The following is a 19,217-nucleotide window of genomic DNA, read 5'->3' as shown; positions in this document are numbered from 1 at the left end:
ATCTACTCTTAGTACACACACAATTTATACAGAATTGGAATCAAAGTGCTTCTGCATTATTCTAGAATAGCTAATAAAACCACTTAAGAAACCAAGTAAAAAACTGAAAACCAAAGAGCGGGATTAAAGATACTATTTTATTCTCATTACTCGTCTATCAATCAAATTCCAAATCCGGAATATAAAACTTACTAGTTATTTGTTCTTTCCTTATTTACAACCCAGATTTGATTCCACGATAAAAACACAGATCTCAATATCTAATGCCATTATACTTAATACTTCAGTACGGTTAAATACATAATAGAGAAATGCAATACTTTTGTTAGTTTTGTCTTTGTTTATTTTTAACAGTAACAATCCAAGCGAAATCACCCTCTGGAAACAGATGCAAAAATACGATCCTCTGAAAAGAAACCAAACTTTTTACTCTTAGGCATTTGAGGTTCTGGTTCTTTTTATTCTCATTTTATATTTTTGTACCTAAACTGTCTTATAAAAACTGCTATCACGGCTCGGATCAACCGTATTACCCGGCCAGATTCAATGCCACTGAGTAAGAATGCTTTCAGCTTCACCACCAACCCGGCGGCTCTATTCAATAGGGCAGGCTCGGTGGCTCCCAACCAAGACCGCCAACCTGGTCCCGCGGCAGCACCCACCCATACACAACGAGAAAACAAACGAGCACTAAGGTTCTTTCTTGCAACTTCTCTGTGGCTCTGGGAATCTCCCGCCACACACAACCACCACCAAACACACACACAAGACACACTTCGCCGGACGGAGCCTACAAGAAAGAGAGCGGGGAAGGTAGGTGGAGGAAAAAGCACGACGAGAGAAAGTAGATCCGTGTGTAGCGGGAGCCTCAAAAAGGTGGAATGGATTTCTCCAAAGCTCAGATCGGGAACCTTGCTGCAGACAGCCAACAGAGGAAGCCCCTAAGGTTAACTCTTTACTAACCGTTTACAGGAACTTTCCCTTCTACCGTTTAAATTTCAAACAAACCAACAAGTCCATTTTATTATGTTATATTATTTAACGAAATTTTGTTTAGAGCTAAGAATATGATAGAAAGGGAAACATTTTACATCACAACGTTAAAACCTTACATTAATTCTATGGGTAAATCTCCAAATCCTTTTTATTTTATTATTTCTGGATTTAAAAAGTCAAAACTGAAATATTAACCACCTAAAATGGTCAATGTTTACCAAAAATGTCCTACTTGCATCTTACTCTCCCAAACGAGAGCCCCCCTTTTTTTCCATTTAACATAGGGATTTTCATGAAACACGTCTACTTAAGATGTTGCAACCATTTTTGCCAAATGTTCTTACTCCTTTTATTTATAGATGTTTATCATGTTTTTTTTTTAAATATAAGTTTTTTTAAACCACCTTTTCCAAACCTCAAAACAAGCATCTGTAATTATGGACAATTACTCTCCTGCTCAATAAACAAACAATTCTACTTTTCCTCCTCAAACTTTCTAACCCTCCATGAAGCTGGCCAAGTGTTTTCCACTCCCAACACTGAACAAATAAAAAGAAACATTATGTAACTTAATGTTTCTTCAGTCTACTTCTGTCATTTTAATAAACTAATAAACTAGCTTAAATTATGATTTAACAGTGGCCGTGGTTACTGAAGAATCCCTATTTTTAAATAAATATTTTAAACACTGTCAATATGGGGGAGAAGAGCAGGAAATGGGAATCAAGTTCTTGACTTTGTTTCCATAAAGGCCAGGTCAAGAAATTTCTTTTTTCAGATCTGGTATCCTGTAATATCTTACCAACCCAGAACACTGATGATAGATCACCATGTTCCATGCAATATTCTCCAAACCTACAATGTTATAGAAGTCCCACTAAAATTCAGAATAATAAAATTAAAGGAGTTAAGATTTAAGGCATAACCAAAAAAGCAGCCCTTCTATAAACATGCTGATTGCATGATTGATGCTTCCATGCAGACCGACTAGGGATAAACCCAGGTTTTTGGCCAGAAGAAGACAATTAAAAAACAGAAGTCTATTCTGTCATTGTAACAAAGTTAAACAATGTCATTCCAAAGAATCATCTATAATGAACTTTGAAATTATTTTAAATGGTTTCAGAAGACACATGAAAAAGTTTCTATTTTTATTTCCACTGTTACATAGTTTCAAATATGAATAAAATTCTACACTAGTTTCCATCTCAAGATTTTTATTCTAATTAAATTTACAAAAGTCTTCAGAAAATAGGTATGAAGCACAAAGATTGGTCAATGGTGAAAACTACTTAATAAGATTTAATAAAAATACTCTATTTAGAAAAAGCATTTCTATTATCATCATTTAATAGATTCCTTCACTTAATTATTTTTAGTTTTGGGCCCTTCGACCAAAGCACAGACTCTAAGGCTTATTCTGTGTAACACAATCTTGTCAGCAGCAGTAAGATAATCAAGTACTATTGGCTTTAATTAACTTATCGCTTCTCCTCACCCACTCTATGGCTCCCTGCACTTCCCCCTACTACTTCCCCTAAAATCCTATGTATCACCTACAAAACAAGCCACAGGCACAGTGCAGTGAAGCACCTTTGTGGATGCACGTGGCTGCTCTTCAGCAGCTGCCAATACAAATACTAAGAGAGAAAAAACAGTAAGAGTTAAAGAAAAATAGATGTGTGGCAGTAAATAAACAGAACCACTTTGCATTTATGTGACATGTTTAACCATTTTTCATTAAGACTATGAAATAAATTAACTTCTGAATATCTTAACTGATAAAAGAGAAATTCATTATTAATCCTAGGTTATTAAAAGAAACAAAACAAACAAAACCAGGAACAATACTATGATTAAAACTTAAAGAAGTTTCTCCTCCCAGTACTGTGCTCTACTAATGAGATAGAGAACAGAGTTGAACAAAAAAAGGACAATAAATCAAATGTTTTAACTTTCCAGAAAGTCAAAAATCTTAAGATGTTATCTTAATCTAAAATATTTTTCTTAATTCTCTCCTTCTACAAAGAATTGAAAACCTTAATCCACAAAACAAATAAGGGAACCTAAGTATACAAAAAATTTTCTATATGGTCCAAGGAGGCAAAATACTTAGAACAAATGTCTTAAGATACATAGAGCTTAAATTAGTAATAGGAAAAACATTAAAAACACCCTCCAATAAACTATGGACAAAACATGACTGAACAACACACAAGAAATACAGGTAATAAAATTCAGGTATGTTCAAAAGCCCTACTAATCAAGCAAGCAAATATTTTTAACTTAAGTACTATTTTTCAATTATTAAATTAAGAAGTAAGATAAAGGTTTTAATACACCACACATGACAAAGTTCAGTGAAACTGGCCCTAACACACACTGCTGTTGACATTATAGTTCAATGCATCCCTTCTGGGGAGCATTCTAAAATTTTAATAAAAATAAGAATCCATATTTAGTAGGAACTTACTGAGGCACCATTCTAAAGTCTTTCTGAACATGTACCCTCTTTAACCCTCAAAAATCCTATAACAGCAATTTTATCATTATCCCCATTTTATAGATAAGTAAACAACACAGAGAGCTTAACCAGCTTACAAAGCCCAACAACTAGAAAGTGAGAGAGCCAGAATTTGAGACACAGCAACTGGACAGTAGCACCCACTCAGCTCTAAATAGGTATCAAGAATCATAAAATGCTTTTTTCTTTTAAATTAGTGATCCTGGTTATGCAAATCTGTCCTATAAAAAATAATTAGAATATGAAAAGGATCTTTTCTATAAAAATGTCTGCCAGAGCATGTAAATGGAATAATAATAATAATAATAATAATAATAATAATAATAATAATAATAATAGAAGTAGAGGAATAGGGATGATAGGGGACGTTTATGTGGGTCTACTCAATGGAAAATTAAGCACCTTACAAAAGGTTATGAGGACTAACAACATGGAAATTTACTTTTACATGTTAAGGGAGAAGTAGGCTACAAAATTCTATATATACTATCATCACTAAAATGAAAACAAAATATGTGTATAAAAAAAGTTAGAAGACAGATCAAAATTACAGTGTCTATGTTAGAGTGATATGAAAAAAGGTGAAGTTTTATTTTTCTCTATATTCCACATTTAATGTAATTACAATTACAAATAAAATTTAAGTGACTGAAATAAGATACCTACAATCAGAAACCCAGATTATATGATGACAGAAGAAGAAATTCAGGCTCAATCTAAAAAAGACACAAATGTTTTGACCTGTTTAGTAAGTAGAACGATAATCTGGGATAATTAATTAATTGATTAAAAATTATCTTTTTAGAAGTAGAATATCCTGCAGAAGCTACAAAAAAAACACTAAAACTAATAGATGAGTTTAGCAAGATAAAGAATGTAAGACGTGTATATACAAACACACACAAATCAATTATACTTTAGGAACTGAGCCCAATCTCTCTTCCCTACTGCAATACTCCACCGCAGAGGTCCCCCTGAATAAAGCCTGTCTTACTGTCTTTAAAAAAAAATGTATTTCCACATAAGCTAGCAATAATGTATAAATAAAATTTAGAAAATAATTTCATTTATAACAGCATCAAAAAGAATTAAATACTTCAGAATAAATTTAATCAAAAAAGTACAAGATCTGTACACTGAAAATTATAAAATACTATGGAAAAATTTTAAAGAAGACCAAAATGAAGAGATACATGATTTCATGTGTTGGAAGAGCAGGGTATCAATTCTCCCAAAATAAATCCACAGATTCAATGTAATCCCTATCAAAATCCTAATAATTTTTCTTTTGTAGACACTGGCAAGCTGACCCTAAAATTCATATGGAACTGCAGAAGACCTATAATAGGCAAAACAATTCTGGAAAAGAACAAAGTTGGCGGGAATTACATTACCTGGTTTCAAAACTTAGAATAAAGCTATTAATCAAGACAGTGTCATACTGGCATAAGGACAGAGATATCGATCAATGGAACATAAAAGAATCTAGAAATAAACCCACACATTTATGATTAAGTGACTTTCAACAAATTGCCACAACTAAATGAGGAAAAGAGTCTTTTCAACAAATTGTGCCAGAATGATTGGACATCCATATGCAAAATAACTAACTTAGACCCTACTTCACACCATAGGCAAAAATTAACTCAACATGTATCACTGACCTAAAAATCTAACAGTATAAAAGCTTCTAGAATTAAGTAAATATAGATCTTTGGATCTTGGTTAGGCAGAGTTGTTAGATATAGCATCAAAAGCATAATCTTTAGTGGAAAGATCTGATAAACCGGACTTCATCAAAATTAGAAAACTTGGCATTTCAAAGACACCATTAAAAAATGAAAAGAATAATGTCAGATGTCAAACTTCTCCGTCAGCACTTCAGCTCCTTATCCATAAACTGAAGACACAGGTATATGTGACTTTAGGTTCTTTCTAGTTCTGGGGTGGGATAATTTGGAAATGAAAGCTAGGCAAGTATTATTTCTTGATGAAAAAGAGTACGTAGGTCAGTTATACTCCAAAAACAAACAAACTCATAGAAAAAGAGATCAGATCTGTGGTCACCAGTGGTGGGGGTTGGGGGAGGGGAATTAATTCGATGAAGGTGGTCAAAGGTACAAACTTCCAGTTATAAGTACGTACTAAGGATAATTAACATAATTAACACTGCTGTATGTTATATATGAACATATACATATGTTTACTAAGAGAGTAAATCCTGACTATCACAAAAAAATTTTTTTTCTTTTTTTTTTAAATTTTGTATCTATATAAGATGATGCATATTCACTAAACTTACGGTGGTAACCATGTAACGATGTATGTTAAGTCAAATCATTATGCTGTACATCTTAAAATTATACAGTGCTGTCTGTCAATGATGTCTCAGTAAAACTGGAAGAGAAAAAGCAAAAGAGGACAGTAAATCAGTTTAAATCAGTTTTGGTTCTCATTCTGGTCCCTGTAACATGACAATTGGGGTATATATACTCCCTCCATACCATCTTCCCAACTGCTGGCAAGGTTATTCTTCTAACAAAGATACAGTGTTACTCTTCTGTTTAAAATCTTAAATGGCTCCCTATTGCCTACAATAAAAACTCAAAATTCCCAATTTACTTTCACTTCCTCATTTTCTCACAAACTAGACTGGAGTTTCTTTCTTTTCTTTTCCTTTCTTTTCCTTTCTTTTCCTTTCCCTTCCTTCCTTCTTTCCTTTCTAACAGGAGCATTCTTTTCCAGCTTTACTGAGGTGTAATTGACAAATAAAATTGTTAAGATATTTAACGTGTATATCATGATGATTTGACATACATATACATGGTTAAAGGATTCCTCCTATCTAATTAATATATCCATCACCTCTCACATACACACACACATATATAAAGTTCTACTCTCTTAGCAAATCTCCGTTATATAATACACTTTTATTACCTACAGAAATCATGCTGTACATTAGATCCTCAAACCTTGTCTTATAGGTGAAAGGGTAATGGATTTTCTAAAACAGCAAAGACCAGAGTCAGACACACCTGAATTCAAATCCTGACTCTCACTTACCAACTATGTGATCTTCCTGAAACTTAGCTTCTCCATCTGTAAAAGTGGAACTAATGATTCTGTCGCATGTGACTGTTAGGTATCAAGTAAGATATCGTCTGTAAGCACTAGAAGTACCTAACCCACGATAGCCAGGTACTAATTGTTCTCCACCTTCTGGTCCTCTTCAACAACGTATGTTTACATTCTTCAAGACTCAACTCAGATTTGTCTTTTTTCAATTCCCCTGCCTTAACTTCTTCCTTCTTTAAGCATCCTCAGTACTTTGTGCAATCTTCCATCGTAGGATTTGCCATTGTGAATTAAGTTTGCTCCGAAATGGAAGAAACTGAGGGTAGAGATGGTGTCTTATTTTGGTTTCTCCAGCATACCGTGCATAGTAGGTGCTCAGTAACATCTTTTTTGGGTGATTAACAGAAAACGGACAGACAAAGAAACCCCAACTGAAAATAAAACATATGCTTTAAGAACTTACTTTGGGGAAAACACAGATTTTAAGTCACCTATAATCTCGCTAACATTACATAGCCCATTTTAATATTTGATTCCTTCCCCTCGTTCATGTGGGTGGGAGGAAGGAAGAAAGCATGAAGTACAGTAGAGAAAGAGCAAGAATATGAGCCCAAGCCCCCTGCCTCCTATACTATTTCTACCTCTGGAAAATGTTTTTTTTTTTTTAACATTTTTTATTGATTTATAGTCATTTTACAATGTTGTGTCAAATTCCAGTGTTCAGCACAATTTTTCAGTCATACATGGACATATACACACTCATTGTCACATTTTTTTCTCTGTGAGCTACCACAACATTTTGTGTATATTTCCCTGTGCTATACAGTATAATCTTGTTTATCTATTCTACAGTTTTGAAATCCCAGTCTATCCCTTCCCACCCTCCGCCCCTCTGGCAACCACAAGTCTGTATTCTCTGTCTATGAGTCTATTTCTGTCCTGTATTTACGCTTTGTTTTTGTTTGTTTAGACTCCACATATGAGTGATCTCATATGGTATTTTTCTTTCTCTTTCTGGCTTACTTCACTTAGAATGACATTTTCCAGGAGCATCCATGATGCTGCAAATGGCATTATGTTGTCGGTTTTTATGGCTGAGTAGTATTTCATTGTATAAATATACCACTACTTCTTTATCCAGTCACCTGTTGATGGACATTTAGGCTGTTTCCATGTCTTGGCTATTGTAAATAGTGCTGCTATGAACATTGGGGTGCAGGTGTCATCCCGAAGTAGGGTTCCTTCTGGATACAAGCCCAGAAGTGGGATTCCTGGGTCATACAGTAAGTCTATTCCTAGTCTTTTGAGGAATCTCCACACTGTCTTCCATAGTGGCTGCACCAAACTGCATTCCCACCAGCAGTGTAGGAGGGTTCCCCTTTCTCCACAGCCTCTCCATCATTTGTCATTTGTGGATTTTTGAATGACGGCCATTCTGACTGGTGTGAGGTGATACCTCATTGTAGTTTTGATTTGCATTTCTCTGATAATTAGTGATATTGAGCATTTTTTCATGTGCCTTTTGATCATTTGTATGTCTTCCTTGGAGAATTGCTTGTTTAGGTCTTCTGCCCATTTTTGGATTGGGTTGTTTAATTTTTTCTCACTGAGTCGTATGAGCTGCTTATATATTCTGGAGATCAAGCCTTTGTCGGTTTCATTTGCAAAAATTTTCTCCCATTCCGTAGGTTGTCTTCTTGTTTTACTTATGGTTTCCTTTGCTGTGCAGAAGCTTGTAAGTTTCATTAGGTCCCATTTGTTTATTCTTGCTTTTATTTCTACTAGGAGAAAATTTTTGAGATATATGTCAGATAATGTTTTGCCTAAGTTTTCCTCTAGGAGGTTTATTGTATCTTGTCTTATGTTTAAGTCTTTAATCCATTTTGAGTTGATTTTTGTATATGGTGTAAGGGAGTGTTCTAGCTTCATTGTTTTACATGCTGCTGTCCAGTTTTCCCAACACCATTTGCTGAAGAGACTGTCTTTATTCCATTGTATATTCTTGCCTCCTTTGTCGAAGATTAGCTGACCATGGAAAATGTTTTTTATATTTAATAGTATTAATAAACACATCCCTTAATTAATACGATGTAATACAACAGTCCACCTCATGGTCATATGCAATTATAGGTAACAAAACATACTCCAAAGTCAAACATGCCTTTTTGGACAAAGCTAAATGTTACTCTATATGGTTTATATCAGTGGTCTTCACCAAATATTTGCAATCCTCCCTCTAGAAAGGATTTCACTTCCCTGCCCCCTTGAAGTTAGATGCTACCATGTGATTTTCTCAGACCAATGAAAATGGAACCAATATGTGCCACTTCTGGAAAGCCTCTGAGAGCCAGGGCACAATCTGCCATGTTCTCTTTTTCCTGCCTTCGCAACTGGACAGACAGAGATGGTGTCACCCTCCACCATCTCTGTCAAGGTATAGATGTTGTCAAGGAAAGCTGCCAAGGCAGACCATGATGTTCGTGTAGCATGAGCAAGAAATAAACCTCTGTTGCCCGAAGCCAGTAAGAATTGAAGCTGTTTGTTATTACAGTATATTCTAGATATTGACATATATAAAAAGGAGTTTAGTATTTCTCTACGTCACCCCCATCTCCAGCTTTAAGAATGTTCTGCACAACACTTTCTTTGTCTAGCTTTTCTCCTTCAGCATAAGGATTTTAATATCCATCCATGTTGTTGCATATATCAATAGTTCGTTCCTTTTTACTGATGAACAGTGTTCCATGGTACAAATGTACTACTATTTTCTATCCATTTACCAATTGATGGACATTCTGTTACTTCCAGTTTTGGCAATTACAAATAAAACTGCTAGAAACATAAAAAAAAAAAGAATGTTCTGCACAAAGTTGGGACTCAGGTTTACTACACACTTTCTAAACTATGGAATGAATTTTAGGATATTTTTTAAAAGAAAAAAAAGACAGTCCAAAGGCTAGCAGAATCAAATATTTTCAATGCAAAGATTTTAAAAACTGAAATAACTGCACACAAAAAAGGCTACAGTGTACAGAGGTAGTATATGGATAGCAGTACTTTAATACTACTAATATTAGCAATAATAACAATTAACAATAATAACAATAATAATAATAATAATAATCCCTATTTACCCAAAATAAATACTTCTACTACTTCCTCTCCTTGCAGAGGCTGAAATCACGGAACTCCAGATTTCACAGAGCATTGCAAGTGGTCACTACCAATCAATGAGGGCTGGCCCTCAATATGAAATCTATCTGCCATCATTCTAACACACCAGAAAACCTCGACCTATGAAAACAGTAGGTTGCTGAAAGCAGTGGAGACTGTTACCTGCTTCTGCAATGTTCACTCCCATGCTTAGCTAACACCACTCTAAATTTAGCTAGTGGTGATCTTATAATGTACAGAAATATTAAATCACTAAGTTGTGCACCAGGAACTAACCTAGTGTTGTAGGTCAATTATACTTCAAAAGCAAACAGATTCATAGAAAAAGAGATCAGATTTGTGGTTTTCAGAGGAAGGGGGTGGGGGAGGGGGGTGGATGAAGGTGATCAAACGGTACAAGCTTCCAGTCATAAGATAAATAAGTACTAGGGATGTAATGTGCAACATGATTAACGTAATTAACTCTGCTGTATGTTACATATGAAAGTTACAATACTAATAGAGCAAATCCTAAGAGTTCCTATCACAAGGAAAAAAATGTTTTCTTTTGGTTTTATTTTGTATCTGCAGGAGATGATGGATGTTTATGAAACTTACTGTGGCAATTATTTCATGATGTAAGTCAAGTCATTACGCTCTACACTTTAAACTTACACAGTGCTGTATGTCAATGAAATCTCAGTAAAACTAGAAGGGAAATAAACAGATCTACCCTAGGCAGCAATGCACTCAGCTAAGGACTACATTCCCTTTGCAGCTACATGTGGCCAGAGGACACAAGCTGAAGCGTATGGTACTTCTTAGAAGGGTGTTCTACATGGAGGGACTGTGCCCTTGGTCTGCTTCCTCCATTCTACTTCAGGGGATACATGTGTTTAATGAATAGGGCGCTAGGAACCATCACGGAATCCGAGGGCAAAAGCCATATCCTAGAAATGACTAAGCAGTCAGAAAAAAGGAGCCAAATCCTCAATGATTTTGCAGCACAGAGGCACGAAACCAGCACTAGCGCTCACCCTCCAGACTTTGACATGAGAGAAATCAACATTCCTATTCTTGTCACTATTACTTGGGAGTTTTCTATCATATTAAGACAAACCTAATCCAGGCCCAAGAACAGAACCCAAGCATTCTGACATAGAGTCCAGGATACTCCAAATTTTTATATATATAGATTTGGATAATTATTATTATTACAAATATATATGACTAAGTCAAGAAGAATCAAACTAAAATTTTTTGAAGATTAATATAATTATTTTCTCTCTCCACTATACATTATTTATTTATAGTCCAATCTATACTGTGACAACTACATTTTTAAATATCACTTAAATTCTTTAATAATAAAAATCCATCTCTATTTATAATACCTTAGTGAAATGAGGGGCAGACGGTAGGGGGCAGCCTCACTTAACTATCTCAGTAAAAAGAAGTTGGAAACAATACTGATTTTTCATCATTCATATCTCAGTTTTTTTTTTTGTTCTTAAGAGTCTCTTAATTCACAAAATCATCTGCTTCCACTCTACACTGCTATATAACAAGCCACCACAAAATATAGCAGATTAAAACAACCACCATTTTACTTATTCATAATTTTGCAGTCTGGGCTAGGCTCAGCTGGCTGGTTCCTCTGCTAGTCTTAGCCCTGGTCAGTTCTGTAGCTGTATTCAACAAGCAATTCACTTGGAGGCTGAACTCAGCTGGGACACTGGGAGAGCTGCGCATCTCTCCTCCCCAGTAGTTGCAGAATCCCTCCCTCTCTGCATGGTCACTCCAGCAAGGTCTGACCTAGCTTCTCCCATGGTGACTCAGCACTGCAAGCACGCAAAAGTGGAAGTTCCAGGCCTTCTTAAAATTCAGGCCTTAAATTAGCAGTGTCACTTTTCTCTGCATTCTACTGGTTCAAGTGAGTCACAGGGCTAGCCAAGATACACGGAGAGGTGACGATACAACATGAATACCCACAGGTGCTCACTGGGGGTCTCCAATGTAATAGACTACCTTTTCCCCCTGTATTTACTGAATAGGTGAACACCTTGATGTATGACCTTTAGCATGCTATAATCACGCCGGGGCTCAAGTGTCTGTAAAATAAGAGGTCAGACTAAATGTTCTTGGAATGCTCATCTAGTTTTAATACTCTGTAACTCTAAGTACATAAATCTAATATGAGAAAAACTCGGCCATATCAACCAAATGCTTCAACCCTGGTGGAACAGTTCATTGGTGAGAGCTTTAAGTTAAAGAATATGGTTATTCTTTAATACACTTCACATTGTTATTCCATATGCAACTAGGTGCTTACTCCAAACACATGGTACATGTCATTAGGATCCCAAAGATTAGAAAATCGGGGAATTTTTTTTGCTAGGCTCCACATTAAGAACAAAGTGACACAAATGTCACTAAGATCGGCGACTATGCTGTTTCTAATATAAATGTATTACACCGAGGCGTAAAGAGTAAAAGTGATCCAGGATGAAAAGACTAAGAAATACTTTTAAAACCACCAAATGATCCGTCTCATTTAGGGAGGCCTACTGATAAAATCATGGTCAGCAGCGCTGTAATATAAAAAGATCACTATGACAGCATTCTCAAGTTTGGGTAATAAAACACTTTTTAAACGATTTTGTATAACATTACTACATACACAGCTTCTAGGGAATTGCTTTGGTTGTTTTTCATGATAAGAAACATTCTATAGAGATTTCTGCTGACCTGGCTTTTTCATCTTTTTCTATTTATTAGGGACAGCAGTACAGAATGAAATCTTTATTGTCCCCCATCCCCAATCCGCATACCATAACTACTACAAGATTTTATGCCATGGCATTTTTTAGAGTGAGTCTGGCACCTCATGACACATGTCTGCCAATAACAAGTCCTATGACGTCAGGCACACACTGGATGATGATGGTAACAGCAGTAACGGTAACAGCGAAGTCTTACAATCCTGCGTCTGAATAGCACTTAGTTTGTGCCAGGCATGTTCTAAATTCTATACATACACAAATTCACAACAATCCTAAATGGGAGGTGCTATTATGCCAATCTGCAGACAAGGCAACCAAGGCAGAAAAAGTGAAGTCACTTACAAAGGTCAAACAGTCATTAAGTAGCAGAACTCAGATCTGAATTTAGGTAATCTTGGCTCCAGAATCAGTTATGTTCCCAGACCTTAGTTTTTCTCATTTGTAAAACAAGATTATGGTTTTTAAACTTACTGGCTTTTTAAAAATTGCACAGATGTATATATGAAAGTAGATGTATTATTTATTTTGTATCCTTTTAAATCATTTTATATGCACAAAATATATACACAGTTTGGGTCTGTGTGTTTTTTTACAAAATAGAGTTAGTACTAAACTTACTGTTTTGCCAATTCTTGGAAAATTTTTCCTCAGGTCAACAAATGTATCACAGACATCCTCCCACTTTGGTACCCACAGACCTACCTCTCTGTCCTGATAAAAACTACATGGTTGTCCACTGGTGGATATTTTGTTCTTGCCAATTTTTCTCTACTAGTTTTCTACCTTTCTCTACTGCCACGAGCATCACTGCATGTATATACACTGGCCTGTTTGTACTGGGAATATAGTCTGATTTCCTTTCTCATCTTCATGGGCTGTCTTGGTGCCTTTTCCCCCCATCTCCTGAGGGTAAATAAGCATCTTGATCCTTTTCTTCCTATTTTCCACATATTCTCCACATTTACAGTGATTTCAGATTAAGTCAGATTTTTAATTACCTATCCTAATCCAGCTCCTAAATTCTAATCGCACATCCCCAAAGACTCCCAAGTCTTGTAGATATCTACGCCAGAAACTCAAAATTCCTCCCCTGCATTGACTGAAATCTCTCTTCCTTTCCATCCACACTACCAACAGTTTACCCTCTGCCTAGATCACCTCACACCAGGACTATGCAATATCCCATTATCTCTGCCTCCAGGTAACTTCCCTCTTCATATTATTACCAGGATGATTTTCCTAAAATAGCCATTATCAAATCATTAAGTATTCGAGTACCTACATCCAACCATATAAAATGTACACAGATTACAAAATAATGTAATAACATTCTTTTTCTCAGGAAGACTGCAAATACCTACTTTTAAAACTTTAAAAAATAAAACAATCTAGGCATAAAGCAGAGGTTGAAGACCTGCAGTCCACTGGCAGTCCATAAATGAAACCTAGCCCACAAGATATAGTTCCAAATAGTGTTTTAGATCTTAATTAATTGAAAATGTTTAACAACCAAGAGATTTCACATAAAAACGCAGGTTTCCAGACTTTGTTGAAAAACCATAGTACCTAGAAACAACAGCTCATAGACTCACATGGCAACCATCAGCCAGAACTGTCTTACCAGTGTCACCCAAGCAAGGCATAAAGACTCCTAGGACTCTCCAGGCTGCTTCTACTCACCATTTTCTCCCCCAACTCAAGGTCTTAAGTGTCAGATATCATTCAGAAGCTTACACGAAGCATGCACCTCATTTAAATTACCTACTTAGTCTCTGTAAACAGTTCATAATGCCTGGACTATAAACTCAACAGCCTGGCATTCAAGGACCATCACAGGTCGGCCCCACCCCAACAGTAAGCAAGCCCTCTTCCAGTCACACCCCACCAGGAAACCAGCTTTACACTCCCCTCAATCATTGTATTCACTCTGCTACCCGGCACCCTCTCGCTTTCTTCTCACTCAATTTGGCTAAATCCTATTGATCCTTCAAGGTCTAATTCATGTACTGCTTCCTCCAAATTTTTGTGGACCCTTCTTGGCCACAGTGAGCCTTCTTCCACAGTTGACTATCTATCCCAGCACATATATAGCACTTACATGCTCTTTGAATAACGTGTGCCAAATGAAAAAGTTACAGAAAAGGATTTCTCAGACTTAAAACAACTTCAGCATTTGTGCATCATACATAGTTATTGCTATCACAAAATTAATAGCAGATGCAAAATCAAACAATTTTCCTGTCTTTTACATAAGGCTTTTTCTAGAGAAAATGCAAAAGGAGCTGTGTCATTCCTGCTTCTCTTTAACTTGTGTTAAGTCCTTCAAATTCTACAAATAGACTGACACTTCCAATTACAAATTCAAGATTAATCCCTCTACTGAATTTTCACAGTAACCACAAGCATACATTTATATGCAGGTTATCACCGAGACAAGAGACAAGACCATCCCTATTTCAGTTCACAACTTTTGCAACTTAATACCACCAAGAAGTTCTGAAAATAGCCACTGTAGCATAAGCCTGATAAAGAAAACTTCAAAATAGAAGAGGAAGGGATTAATCAGCTTGTTGAAATTAAAAAAAGGGCTGAAACAATTTTTTTTAAAAAGAGAGGGAGGGAGGGAAACACACACACAAACTAGAAAGTTTACTCTCTATCAGCTAAAAATTATGTTCAGTCCAAATGTCTCAAAGACTAAGAAATATATCAAATCCTATCAAGGTACCTCACACCTCCCACCAGGTGAGAGCAGAGAGAGCACCTAAAGTTCTCTAAGACTGAAAATTGACCATTTTCATTTTGGAAAGTCAATGAAGTTTCAGGGAAGCCCCTCAGTCATAACCATAAGCGGCTTAAGGACACAAGGTTAGACAATCGCTATCTGCCCAGAGGAAATCTGACTGCGGCCTGGGGAGTAACATGCAGTTCTGCAAAACGGTGGGAGAGGAGGGGAGGAGAAGGGCAGTGTGTCTCTTCACCCTGAGAACTGACTATTAATCTGGCATGGTAGAATTAACTAATAGTAAAACGTACTAAATCACTACTTTCAAAATGGGAAAATAAACTGTCATGATACTTTTAAATTTATATGAAAATCCATGTTTATGAAGTCTACATATTAATGACCATATTACACCAAATATAAAATTATGTTAGACTAAAAACATCATCTTTTCAAAGACCAGAGATTCTTCCATAAATAAGACCAACAGAGCAACAGCAAACTACAATGAGGTCAGCTTAAAGAACAACCACCTAACAAGTAAGAGAGGCTGCCATTCTGGGATCAGTTTTTCAAATAAATTAGAATATTTCAGTGCCTGTTAAGTCCCAGAGACTAGTAATTACTGAAAATTTCCACTTATCTAATTTCTTGAAAAATAAGAAAAAGAATAACTACCATAAAAATTACAAATTTCCATCATCTCAAAAAGTACAATGATAGTGATATTTCTCAACTATGAACTGTTGCCCTATGAAACTGCAGATACTATAATTCAATATAGATTTTTTGTATCACTTATTTCACAGTTCTGGAAATGGGAAATTTTGGTGGGGGAGGGGCTTTACAAATATAGAACAGCAACAGTCACCTGCAGCACAGCCACTTTCTGCTGATCCCTGCCTGGCATCAATGCTCAAGTTTTCTACAACAATGATGCTCAAGGTGATTTTCTCCCTTTGCAAAGAAAGTGGTTCAGGCTATGAAGAGTTTATTCCAAAAGAGTCAAGGATACTGTCTCAGAAATCCTGTCCCCACCACCTGCTGCTTCCATGCCACCCTCACAACTACCCCATCCTTAACATCACACCTGTTGACTTGGTAAGAAATACGGTAAAATGTAATTCCTTGACTTCCCAACTTAGTAATGTGAATATATAGTCTATGGGGAAAAAAAATAAAATAAAAGTTTCAAGAAGAGTTTCCTTAACACTAGTAGAAGAATAACTGCAACTTCTACACACGCCTCCTCTGCAGCAGGAGCTTCCTCACCGACGGGAGGCCCTGTACGTCTGTTAAGGTGATAAGCTACTCCGAATAAGCAAATAGACAGTCCTCACTGTCAAAAAGGACTTTCAGACAAATATAAATTTTACTGTTTCACGTGACATTTCTCTATTTATATACCTACTTTTCAAACTCTAAGATTAATAGCTTCAGCGCAAAACTCCTGACTTTAGGCAGCACACAGAATTTTAAAGTTATAATAGTTAATGTAAAACCAGTAACTATATACTCTTCAAATGTGATAAAACATAAAAATTAGCTATTATAATACAAGAAAATGCTTAACTGATTTACTTAATTATTAAAAATTCAAAAATTTAAACTCAAAGTAAAACTATTAGTGCGTGGTTACCTTTTTTTAACCCCAAAACAAATACACAAACCTATTTTAAAAAACAGGCATCTTCCCTAGCGTAAAACCACCCACTTACTGACCATTCAAATAACACTGACAACAAACACCTTTATCTCCTCTGCATTCCACAAAAATATTAATTTTCATTTTTTAGGTAACTATTTGCAATTCCACATAATCTTAACGTTTACAAGCCTAATTTACATCTGTTACACATCAGTTTCACTTTCAGGGTCTGGGCTACCCAGCTAACTACAGGGTCTTCTCTGCGTGTATCTAAATACAGTGTAGACACACAATTGAACCCCCTTCTCTTTGCTTTCCATTTCACACGTTAGTTTCCATTTACATGTTTCTACCCCAGAGACTCCATTCCCTTAGAAAGACACACCTAATTTTAAAGAATTCATTAAAAAGTTTAGAACCATCAAAGTTACCTCTAGACTTAATATCCTATAAGGAATGCTGTACCAGTTTTCAAATCTAAAAGAGAAAACACTTTTAAGACTTAGAATTGTCCTAAACATTTTCCAAATTGTTGATGTTTTTATATTGCTAGATTAGTGTCATTCTGTAAAAATGTTTTAACTTCTCAAAGGGGTTTTTTTTTTTCCTTCATTGGTAAGAGATAAAAATTAAAATAATAAACCAATCTTTCTTCTGGTGTACCCAGGAGCTGCACTAATACAAATGAGCTCGTTTTAATCTCAGGGGGAATGTGCACACACATATGTAAGTGTAAGTGTGAGGCATGTAACAACATAGATAAGTCTAAGCTTTCTAGACTAAGAATTTGAAAGCAAATCTAAAACTTGTAATAATTCCAAATTAATGTTCAGGAAAAATAAAAACAAGAAAAGAGTGAAAACAGGAAGCAATCAAGTAAAAACCCTACTATGGCTTGATAAGTGTTGCTGAAGAATACAAAAAAAGTGGCAAAGAAGTTTAAAGTTACTTAAAACCGCACCTTCCTTCGCCAGATTTCAGTTAATACAGGAATAACAATGGCATTTTATACCAGACGTTACAACGCAAGTGGCAATAATAAACCCTAACTTGGTATCACAAAGCAGCTAATGTAATAATATATGCATCCTGTACTAGTTTCCCTCACGATTTGTCATAGCTGGGTAAGAGCTGGCAATAAAATATGGAGGCAAGTTGAAGGCCCTGAATCATTTTCATAGTAAAAGGAGAGCAAAGCAAACAAGAGTACATACAGTCAAGGGCTTCATGGGTTTCCCACACCCTGTTCCGCTCTGCCTGAGTTACCACCACTATTTTTACTATGTATCACCAAACGTAACAATGCTATTACTAAATGGATGCACTTCAACATTAAAAAAAAAAAAAAAGGCAGACTATCCATAAATGTGCTAATTTCCTCCGCGGCGCGGTGCCCCCTTCCACGACCGACAGTTCAATGAGCCCATCATAATGAAATGAGTAAGCAATCCACGCCATTCTACAACTCCGCACAAGACGTTCACAGATCTGAGCTCGTCCCCAGCACCCTCAAGAGCCACAAGCGCTGAGTGACTTGCTGGCACTAAAACGGGCTTCTTCATTTACTGGCAAAGTTGTTGCCTGGCCCTTTTGCAAAAAGACATTTCTGCTAATCGAATAACCGGAGGCATACAGTCCGATCTCTGCTCAAAAGCACACTCCCGACCGGGTAACAGCCCAGAGAGACGACTTCGATGTAAGTTCAGCCACATTTACATCTGCATTCTCTCTGAACAAATGTGCTCTTCGCCTTCGGCCTGCTGTGGGAATACTGGCTCCGTTTCCAAAACTTGCTGCACGCCGTCCCCGGGAGCTGGGCGATCACCGGGAGCAGCTCCTCGGCGCTGGGCGGTGCGGGGCTGGGGTTGGGGGAGGGGGAGGAAGAAGTCAAAGGACTTCCTAATATATCATTAAGAGACGAAAGCCCAGGTTTGGGAACCAGGAAAGTTAAAGGAGCGGCTGTCTGACAAAGAAAAAAGCCCTAGTTCTGCCCGCTTCCTCCTCACCCGCCTGCCGGGGCCGGGAGACCACCTGGCAGAGGCGTTTTGACAGCTCGGCTAGCGTCCCGGAACCGACGGCCCTGGAGCTGACAAGAAATCCGTCCCAGGGCTCCCCAGATGTGCTTCGGGGCTGTTCCTTACACGGCCTGGCGAGGCCAAGACGGATCTACGAGAAATTTCTCCAAAAAGAGAAGCCCCAGGAAAACAGGGCGCAAGGGCCGAACTAAAAAGTAAAGTGTGGCGGCAGCGCGAGCCGTCGGCGCCCGACTGGGCGGAGTGAGGTGCGGGGCGGCCGCGGGAGGCCGGGCGC

General features: G+C 36.9%; 1 protein-coding gene across 19 annotated transcripts in view; it reads right to left on the bottom strand.

Annotated features, from left to right (window-relative positions):
• KMT2C (lysine methyltransferase 2C) overlaps positions 1-19,217 on the bottom strand; it is a 237,278-nt gene that overhangs the window by 216,689 nt on the left and 1,372 nt on the right. The gene's annotated exons all lie outside the window — the stretch shown is intronic.

The sequence above is a fragment of the Camelus dromedarius genome, chromosome 7 (genome assembly GCF_036321535.1).
Source record: "Camelus dromedarius isolate mCamDro1 chromosome 7, mCamDro1.pat, whole genome shotgun sequence".
Lineage (NCBI taxonomy): Eukaryota > Metazoa > Chordata > Mammalia > Artiodactyla > Camelidae > Camelus > Camelus dromedarius.
Note: the sequence above shows the minus strand (reverse complement) of the source record. Positions and strands in the feature narration are given on the sequence as shown.